The sequence below is a fragment of the Rhodnius prolixus genome, unplaced genomic scaffold, assembly GCF_049639745.1.
Source record: "Rhodnius prolixus isolate KJV_2025 unplaced genomic scaffold, Rpr scaffold_7, whole genome shotgun sequence".
Taxonomy (NCBI): domain Eukaryota; kingdom Metazoa; phylum Arthropoda; class Insecta; order Hemiptera; family Reduviidae; genus Rhodnius; species Rhodnius prolixus.
This window is the reverse complement of record NW_027411582.1, coordinates 34,158,391-34,168,965: the sequence shown is the minus strand read 5'-3', so window position 1 is coordinate 34,168,965 and position 10,575 is coordinate 34,158,391. Positions and strand designations below refer to the sequence as shown.

The 10,575-nt window shown below is 36.5% G+C and overlaps 1 non-coding gene across 1 annotated transcript; it reads left to right on the top strand.

Moving 5' to 3' along the window:
- The first annotated feature begins 8,438 nt into the window (after positions 1–8,438).
- LOC141447651 (U1 spliceosomal RNA) lies at positions 8,439–8,605 on the top strand. The gene has a single exon (XR_012454501.1). It is a non-coding gene; the product is annotated as a U1 spliceosomal RNA (small nuclear RNA).
- The last annotated feature ends 1,970 nt before the right edge of the window (positions 8,606–10,575 follow it).

Below are 10,575 nucleotides of genomic sequence, written 5' to 3'. Positions count from 1 at the left end.
TGGATTTTTGTTTTCGAAATTTCCTGATATGATTTTCTTATATAGATAAACAAAAATTTCTTATATAGATAAAAAAAAAAGTTAGGCGCCTTGGTAGCCGAGCGGTTAAGAGACTAGACCCACAAAGCTAAGATGTATTGTTGGTTTAGTGGGTTCGATTCCTGGGGTCTAGGACCTCGGATTTTATTTAATGGCTAATATGAGAAATTTACATTAAAGTATGTTTGGTGGTTATAGGCTAGATCCGCAAAGCTAAGATGTATTGTTGGTTTAGTGGGTTCGATTCCCCTGGTCTAGGCCTTGGATTTTATTTAATGGTTAATATGAGAAATTTACAGTAAAGTATGTTAGGCGGTTATAGGCTAGACCCGCAAAGCTAAGATGTATTGTTGGTTTAGTGGGTTCGATTCCCCTGGTCTAGGCTTTAGATTTTATTTAATGGTTAATATGAGAAATTTTGTAGTGAAGTGTGTTAAGCGGTTAGAAACTAGACCCGCAATGCTAAGATGTATTGTTGGTTTAGTGGGTTAGATTCCCCTGGTCCTAGGTCTTGGATTTTATTTAATGGCTAATGTTTGGCGGTTATAGGCTAGACCAGCATAGCTAAGATGCATTGTTGGTTTAGTAGGTTCGATTCCTCCGGTCTAGGCCTTGGATTTTATTTAATGCTTAATATGAGAAATTTTGTAGTAAAGTGTGTTAAGCGGTTAGAAACTAGACCCGCAATGCTAAGATGTATTGTTGGTTAGTGGGTTCGATTCCCCTGGTCTAGGTCTTGGATTTTATTTAATGGTTAATATGAGAAATTTATAGTAAAGTATGTTAGGCGGATATAGGCTAGACCCGCATAACTAAGATGTATTGTTGGTTTAGTGGGTTAGATTCCCCTGGTCCTAGGCCTTGGATTTTATTTAATGGCTAATGTTTGGCGGTTATAGGCTAGACCAGCATAGCTAAGATGTATTGTTGGTTTAGTAGGTTCGATTCCCCCGGTCTAGGCCTTGGATTTTATTTAATGGTTAATATGAGAAATTTTGTAGTAAAGTGTGTTAAGCGGTTAGAAACTAGACCCGCAATGCTAAGATGTATTGTTGGTTAGTGGGTTCGATTCCCCTGGTCTAGGTCTTGGATTTTATTTAATGGTTAATATGAGAAATTTACAGTAAAGTATGTTAGGCGGTTATAGGCTAGACCCGCATAACTAAGATGTATTGTTGGTTTAGTGGGTTAGATTCCCCTGGTCCTAGGCCTTGGATTTTATTTAATGGCTAATGTTTGGCGGTTATAGGCTAGACCAGCATAGCTAAGATGTATTGTTGGTTTAGTAGGTTCGATTCCCCCGGTCTAGGCCTTGGATTTTATTTAATGGTTAATATGAGAAATTTTGTAGTAAAGTGTGTTAAGCGGTTAGAAACTAGACCCGCAATGCTAAGATGTATTGTTGGTTTAGTGGGTTAGATTCCCCTGGTCCTAGGCCTTGGATTTTATTTAATGGCTAATGTTTGGCGGTTATAGGCTAGACCAGCATAGCTAAGATGTATTGTTGGTTTAGTGGGTTCGATTCCCCTGGTCTAGGCCTTGGATTTTATTTAATGGTTAATATGAGAAATTTTGTAGTAAAGTGTGTTAAGCGGTTAGAAACTAGACCCGCAATGCTAAGATGTATTGTTGGTTTAGTGGGTTAGATTCCCCTGGTCTAGGCCTTGGATTTTATTTAATGGTGGTTAATAAGAGAAATTTACAGTAAAGTATGTTTGCTAGTCGTCTCCATCCACGACACCTAATTGGTAGTTGGACGGAGGCGGTAATCATACTTAATTGTAAATTTCTCATATAAACTATTAAATAAAATCCAAGGCCAAGACCCCGGGAATCGAACCTAATAAAACAACTTTTACATCTTAGTGTTTATTTGAATAATTTTTCTGAACCCCCCCAAAAAACTCATTTTGGGGATTTTGAGTTAGAATTTTCTTTTAAACCTGTTGATCTAGAAAAGTCGTAAGGAAAATTCCTTTCTAGCGTCTTCACACTAGATTTGTTTTGTTCCTTTTAATGTAACCGCATGATTAATATCTGTTTAATTAAAATACCCCCACTCCGTACTCCTTGAAAATAACCAGAAAGTGAATCGGTACGTTAATTTTATTGTAAAAAACAACCAGTTCTTTGTTCAATGCTACAACTAGCTAAGACGTAAACAGTTTGACTTCACTAAAAAATTCCCAATCTGTTTAAAACAAAAAGAAAAGAACCTGCCAATACCACAGAATTTTAGTAACTTTAAAAAAATCAAAAACGACGAATTGCGACCTTGAATTAGTGATTAACTTTCCCCCACCTTTAAAATCTGTTTTTTCCTTAATGGCCTTTTACGTCCTGCAGATTTCAAGTTTGAGTAATAGTCATTAATATCATGATTCTTAATATTATGTAATTCAAGAAAATAGGGCGCCAAAACTTAAATGATTTTTTTTTACGTACTTTAAGTACCTAACTTGAGTACCTTTTTAGCTTAATCTTGAAGTCGTAATTACAGTTAAAAAAAATGTCAGAGCTGGTACTTGAAAAAAAGTCTGAGGATTGCTTTTCTGTATATGAATTAAGTTAATACACGACTTATGCATAAACGGACTTCATAAATTGATGCAATATCATTAAGGAGAACTTTGTTTTGGTAACGAAGTCCCCGGTGAGCATTTCCCTCATACAAATTTAACTTGCAACTATACAGGATGTACACTGAGCAGAGGTCGAAACTTCGGGAGGTGATTCAGCAGCTCAAATGCAACAAAAAATATTCTCTTCACTATGGCCCGATTCTCAATAGTTTTTTAGACATTCAAGTAAAAATTTCATTGTTAATAAGAAACGTTTTCAAGCTCTATATTGAGTTTTATAGTAAATTTAATGCTCTTTCGTTTGGAATAAGCAGATTTGTGGTAGGTTAAAGGATAGAAAAGTTACGGCCGTTATTATGGTGGAAAACGCGAATATCGACTGAAAAGTTAAAAATGCAAATATCTTGGTCACTATTGAGAATCGGGCCAAAGTGAAGAGAATATTTTTTGTTGCATTTGAGCTGCTGAATCACCTCCCGAAGTTTCGCCCACTCCTCCCTGTACACCCTGTATAAAAGCAGAAAGGCCGAATGGGGACATATTTGTGAATGCCGGGTTAACTGCAAGTAATTATCCCCGTTTAGTATCGTTTAGTAGTGGGGTATCCGATTCCCTCGCAATGGCACTTTATTTTTTTTTTGCAGGCGGTCTTTACGTCAGACTACCAAATTAGGTGTTCTAGGACGAAGGAGGCTAGCCTACACTTTACCATTATGTTCTCCTAATACTCGTAACCATTAAATAGAAACTAAGGCTTAGATCGGGAATCGAATCTAGTTCCATGATGTACATCTTAGTTTTTGTGGGCCTCGCTTGGCTGCCGTGGCAATCGCTCCTTGTTCTGGCGGTGTTTTCTCCTGACAGGAACACATTCCCTGTGTTTTGGGGAACAGCTATAGTTCTGTTACTCTTAAGAGATATAAGTATCTCTTTTAAATGTACCAGAGCGTACAGATTGGGATAACCACTCCCATGAAGTCCCTACTACAGAGAGGGAATATTGTCCTCCAACACCTGGTTACTGTCCAGGAAAAGTCAAATGCTATCCCAAGGCAGCGTTAATCAGGAAAGGATAGTTTAATCCAAGGGGAAGCTCCTGTATCTTTGCACAGTCACACCCAAGATACACGGTTCGCGTATTTTAACCTTTGATAGGGCCAAAAATTGTATTCTGAAGAGATTGAGATCTGCTTCCAATGATCTTCTCTAAGATCTTCTGAGGGCATTTGATCGCTCTCCAGCAAGATGCAGGGTTGTGGGATTGAGGATTGAGAAAGGCAATTCCTCGGTTAGCTGTTTCCATGGGAGCAATCATCCAGAGTCACCTCGAGATTCGATTTTGCCCCTTCCTTTTGCGAGAGCTTGGAGAAAGTTGCATAAATAATTAGTTTCTCAACTTTATAATTTATTCATTTGCATATTTACAGCTGATGCGTGTCATAGCATTGCTTGTAAATATTAGCTTCTGTTTTTATGGATATTACTTACTATTATAAAGATGGTATTAGGTAATTTAAAGAAATGGAGCAATCAATGTTTGTATTTTTTTCCATTTTAAACTGAGTTACAAACCATGTAAGGACTCTAATTGAACTTACGTAATTTCACAATGATGCATTGTTAATGAACAGCATGAGCTGGGCAACATTATGCACTTGTGACTTACCTCGTACCTTCTTACAGAAATTGTAATATCACAGAAAAATTATAATGTATGCAGTCTACCGTTGCACAAGAGAAGACTTTTAGAGCTATATTTTTGCTCCAGGAACCAGGATTAATGAAAATCACTTCCAGGAGATTTGTGAATTTCCCAAAAATCAGTATTTATCGTTTGACAGTTAGATTGTTTCCTTTATTTTTTTACGAGACGTTATCGGAACTCTATGTGTCAATCTTCATTTCAAACAGAGCGGATAAATAAAGGGGTTGTTCAGAAAAGATTTGCGGATCACGTATTTAGAAGGAGAGAAGGATTTCCTTGGGCTAGAACTAAAAGCTTAGGATGCCATACCTCTTTCGATCGTCACAGTGATGTCAGAGAATAAGCTTAAGGGCGGATCAAATGATATCTAAAACGCGGTAGTATTGGTGGATCGTGCAATGAAGAGCACGTTCAGATTAGGGTAGGAAGCCTTCATGAAGAAGACAGGTACTGTAGATGATGGACCAGTTAATAACAAATAAAGTATTATTGAAATAACTAAACTCCGGAAAGCATATGTCTAAATTTATTCATAAAAATATTATTAAACAGGAATACATTCTATTGACGTGGGAAATAACTAACTAAAAAATTGCATCACTTCCGGAAATATTTACATTTGATACATGCAAACATAACCTGCTTGTGTACGGAAATTTAGTTCACACAAGTCTTTCAAAATTTCTGTTTTAAATATTTCTATAATCAAACGCTTAATATACAACACTATGCTCAAATCTATGTGGACCTACGGACTAGAGATGTCTGAGGTTCAGCCAAATCTAAAAAACGTACGGACAGTACAGGACATTTCAGTCAAAACTCCTGCCGACAGATAGCTGACGCTCCTTTCTACGGTGACTAACCTTACTCTTCACAACGACCTCAACATCCCCAATTCGTACACCAACTTGCCAAGACTAAATACCAAAAATTCCATACTGCTCTCTCTACTTGCTCAAATCCTCTTGTACAGTCTCTCGCCTCCTCTGACATCCCTAACAGTCCTCCTCGCTGACTGAGTCGCCAGTGTTATACTGCTCTCTCTACTAGCTCTATTCCTCTCATACTGTCTCTCGTCTCTTCTGACAATCCTCCTCGCAGACTGAATCGCCAGTGCTATACTGCTTTCTCTACTTGCTCCAATCCCCTCTTGTACAGTCTCTCGCCTCCTCTGACATCCCTAACAATCCTACTCCCCGACTGAATTGCCAGTAGCCCCGCGACTTCATTGCAGTCTGAAGACCTAAAGATCATTATATCCTGTAGAGAGTACAGTGGGTAGTTCCTCTACTCCTGCCTCTCACACATCCATTTATCTTTTACTCTTCTTATTTACTTATTGTATATATGTATACAACGAAATGATTGTACATAGAGAAATAAGATGAAAAAATAATTGCCAGTTTCAGTCATGATACATTTATTCTGCCGAACTTTTGACCTAGGGTGACTAGGTCCATCTTCAGGGCTGTGGAACATATTTACAGATTGTTAACAATGTTTCTATTGAAATGAATATGAATAATATAATGAGATTAACAAAAATTATTTAACTAGTGTACAATATACTGTTTTACATCATTAAAGGGTTGGTGTGTCTTCTGTCTTGTCTGTTCATGGACTTTGTAAACTAGCCCTGAATATGACCTAGTCCCCTAGGTCGAAAGCTCAGGGCAGAATAAATGTATCATGTCTGAAAACTGGCATTTATGTTTTCATCCTATTGAAACTATGATTCAGTCACCAAAAATAATGAACAACAATGACGAAATAATTTTTTTTTTTTAATCTGATATAAACAGTTTTATCAAATCATAGATAAATTTTCTATAACTTTCCCTTTATTTCAGATAAGGAAAGCATTGCGATCTTTATAGATTTTCTAAAAAAGAAAAAGAGATTTCCCCAAAAAGTTTGGAGTTTTTTTTTTACAATATTTATCGTGTCCTTTTTTTTGGCGCACCGACTTCGGGGTCAAAGGCGCCAACGTGACTAGTAATAGTTTATTTGCTTCTAGGAGGTTATAATATGCACCTTGAAACTGTAATTGCACATTTATATGAATATGTGGTTAAATATAATTTTCATACATTTCCAAATGCAATTATTGATAATAAATGTGTATAATTTATACATTGTAGCTAAGTATAATAGCAGCGAGTTATGTACTTCCTTCTTTGCATATATGCATATATAATCCAGATTATAATCTTTCTGAACTTGAAAATTCTTTTTATTACATTTTTTTTATATCATAAGATAACTTTTACTATTACATTAAGATAGTAAATACATAAAGGACTAGAGTCAATAAAGGCGAGGCAGCCATTCGAGTACTATTCCCGCTGTTCTGCAGGGACTCTAAACTATCCCTAAGAGAATAAACTCCTCCTGTACAAGGTGGTGGTTAGGCCTATGTTACTTTATGCTTGTCCCTCCTGGAGACTGACATGTCGATCCAATATCGCGCCTCGCTGTAGATCATCCAAAATAAATTCCTCAGACTGGTCACAACTTCTCCCCGCTACATCCGTATTATAGACTTACACTCTAACACCAACATGGACTATGTAGAACAGTATATCAAATACCTCGCTACTGGTTTCTTCAGTAAGTGTGAATCATGTCACAACCACCTCTGCAGACTAACAGGGGGACTATAGTTTGGACACGGTGCACAGGCACAGGAGAGTTAAGGACTCCCTGAGGTAGAACTTTCCTATCAGCTCAGGTTTTTTCATTGTTTTTTGCCTTATTATTCAATTTTATATATTTTTTTTAAATTTCTGTAATTTATTATTGCTGAAGGTTATGGTATACATTACCGGCACTCCAATTTACGAGTATATCTCCTTAAAAAAAACTTACAGTTTAAAAAGTTATGTATAAGGGTTGATTAAACGCCAAAAGGTACACAAATCAGCAACTTACATAAAGGGGGCTAACTCCTCTCCCATTTGATGTACAGCATCGAGACCCCCAAAAGGCACATCTACATAAAATTCCGACTCGAATGATACCTCATTAATGAAAATCGGTTCACGCGTTTAGGCGCTACGTTGTTTACAAAAAAGGTAACAACAACAACAAGAAGGGAAGGGATTAACTATGCGGTTAGCGTACTGGACTCCCGCGCGGAGGTCCCGGGTTCGAATCCAGCTGCTGACCCTTAGATTTTCTCTTCCTAGGAGCTTCTAACAGCTCACTGTCCGGTGATGGACAGTGTTGTCTGTAACGAGAGAACACTGTCCGGAGGCCGGCAGTGCACTGAAAAAAGCTCCGGGCGCCAATAACCTTAGATGTTGACGCGCCTTAATTCATAAATAAAAAAAAAAAACAAAAAAAACAAGAACAATTTTTGAAAATGCCATTTTTGCTCATTTTCAGCATCTTTTTTCACAAAATCTATCAGATCTAGGTTGTTGTATGAAAATTACAGTTATAAAGGAGGACTTTCCCTATATTATAAAGATAATTTGGAAATTTTATCTTTGATAGAAAAAGAGAAAAAAATTGTCAAAGTTGGGTTGTTTTTCAACGTTACGCTTTTTCGTGCAGTTTTTGACGATCAACCCTTATACAACTGTCCTACCGGAAACAGTTTTAATATGTAAATATTTTCATTTAATAAATAAAAATCTACAAAATCTAAAATCTAAAAATCTATTTCCGGAGACAACTCTAATTAGAAAATCGGCGCGAAAACAATACTCTCTCTCATTTAGTATGTACCAATAAAGTGAGTCTAATACAAATAAATGAAATATATATCGGACTGCATGATGGTTTACGGAATTCTATGTAGATTTATATTCATAAGAAGTGAAATTAGTTATAAAAATAAGAATGCAGGTAATCTACATTGTTGACGTAATGTAGCATGTAGAAGGGGGACAACTGTTTGTCGGAAGAATATTTTTAGATTGGTACTTAGATCATTAACATAAACGTGCGAAAGTTCACATCAGAAGTTTTACTGTTTCAGGAGTTCTTAAAATTATATTTAATTAGATTTATAATTTTATTTATATAAATATACTTTTTTTATTCTACCCGTTGAATATTATTATACATATCGGTGATAACAATGATTGGGAAAATAATGTAAGTTACTTACCTTTCGTGGGGTTAACCGTGATCATGAAGGCGGTTCCCCAGGGTGAGGCGTTCCCATTGCACTTAGGGTTCTGCTGACCTCTGTGACTATCCCTAATGTGGATACGTCGGGCGAATAATTTTTGTTAGTAGGGGGGACTGCGTACTGCGCTATCCCCCTGAAATATAAATTGGGTAAAAAAAATAAAATCCTAAATTGCTGGGAAGATTCATTACATAAAATACAGACCCGCAAAGCTAAGATGTATTGTTGGTTTAGTGGGTTCGATTCCCCTGGTCTTGGGCTTGGATTTTATTTAATGTTTAATAAAAGAAATCTACAGTAAAGTATGTTAGGCGGTTATAGGCTAGACCCGCAAAGCTAAGATGTATTGTTGGTTTAGTGGGTTCGATTCCCCGGTCTAGTACTTGGATTTTATTTAATGGTTAATATGAGAAATTTATAGTAAAGTATGTTAGGCGGTTATAGGCTAGACCCGCAAAGCTAAGATGTATTGTTGGTTTAGTGGGTTCGATGCCCCTGGTCTAGGCTTTAGATTTTATTTAATGTTTAATATGAGAAATTTACAGTAAAGTATGTTAGGCGGTTATAGGCTAGACCCGCAAAGCTAAGATGTATTGTTGGTTTAGTGGGTTCAATCCCTGGTCTAGGCCTTGGATTTTATTTAATGTTTAATATGAGAAATTTATAGTAAAGTATGTTTGCCAGTCGCCTCCGTCCACGACACCTAATTAGGTAGTTGGACGTTAAGCCCCGCCTGAAAAAAGTAAGCGATTACTTTACATAAAATACAATGGTTTGAAAGACGTTTTACAAAGACATCTTAACGTCATAACAGTTTGGGATGCCTAACCTAGCTGTTGAAGGTATGTCTTGAAAATGATTGTTTCATAAAGGGTGCATCTTGGTGTAAGTTCACGCCAAGTGCAGCGGAAACCTTAGGCAGATTGATTGTGTAGAATCTCTGGAAAAATTCCGAGCAGCCATTTGGAATGATCTAGGCTTACTTTAGGCCACTGCAAGCTTAGGAAACACATGCATCTCATTTCCTGAGAACGGTCGAAGAGCCTGAAAAGGCTTTCTTTTTTTTTAGCCGCCAAGAAGAAGAGGAAACTGGTCCGAAATTCGCGCATTAATAGTGTGAGAAATTTGAGAAAAAGTTATTGCAATAGAGTTATTCATAAGATCGCGAACAAAGGCATTGTCTTGACTAGCGTAGGATAGAAAAAAAAATAATAATAAACAAGCGGAAAGCGATTCTTCTCTTTCGAATCAAACTAGCCACTTTCCATTTTTCTTCAGTACACTTCCGGACAATGAGCTGTAAGAAGCTCCTAGGAATAGAAAAGTCTAAGAGGGCAGCAACTGGATTCGAACCCGGGATCTCCCGCGCGAGAATCCAATAACTACTGAGCTAATCCCCCCCCCTGATTGTTGCGCTATAAAATTCAATAAAAGTAATAAAAAATAGCATGTTGTGAATTATTACAATTGCAGTTTACGTAGTGTAACGACGACTGCATACCAGAGCTTCGATTACTAATAATAATTATTCCTACGTATTACTCTAACACAAATTTTTTAAAACAAAAGAACTTACTAATCTTCGAGTTCCGGAAGTTCCGCACTGTTATCTATATTGCAGATACACGGCGTGATTAAAAATGGTACATGCATACGTACCTACATATCCGGTAGACTTGTTTTGCAATTTATTTAGTTATTATACAACAAAATAGTTGTAGTTTCAGTTACATGTTACTTAAATTAATAAAATGATTGTTTTTTACTATTCTTATCACTATTGCTTCTCTTTTTTATTCTGTTACTGACAGAGAAAGGAAGTAAGTCAAACCGGAAGTATATAAAATACAAATTAATCTTATGAATAAATATATACAGGGTGTTCTGCATAAGACTACGGTAACTTCGGGAGGCGATTCTGGGCATCATTTGCAATAAAAAATTCCATATAAACTATGGCTCGATTCGGCTCCGTTTTATAGATATTTTTAATTTTATGTTTTTTCAAGGTGTTACTACTTTTTAGCAAAAAGATGTCTATATTTCTCAAACTATTATAGCTGCAGCTATTTTAATAAGCTCATTAGAAAGAATGTTAAATTTCC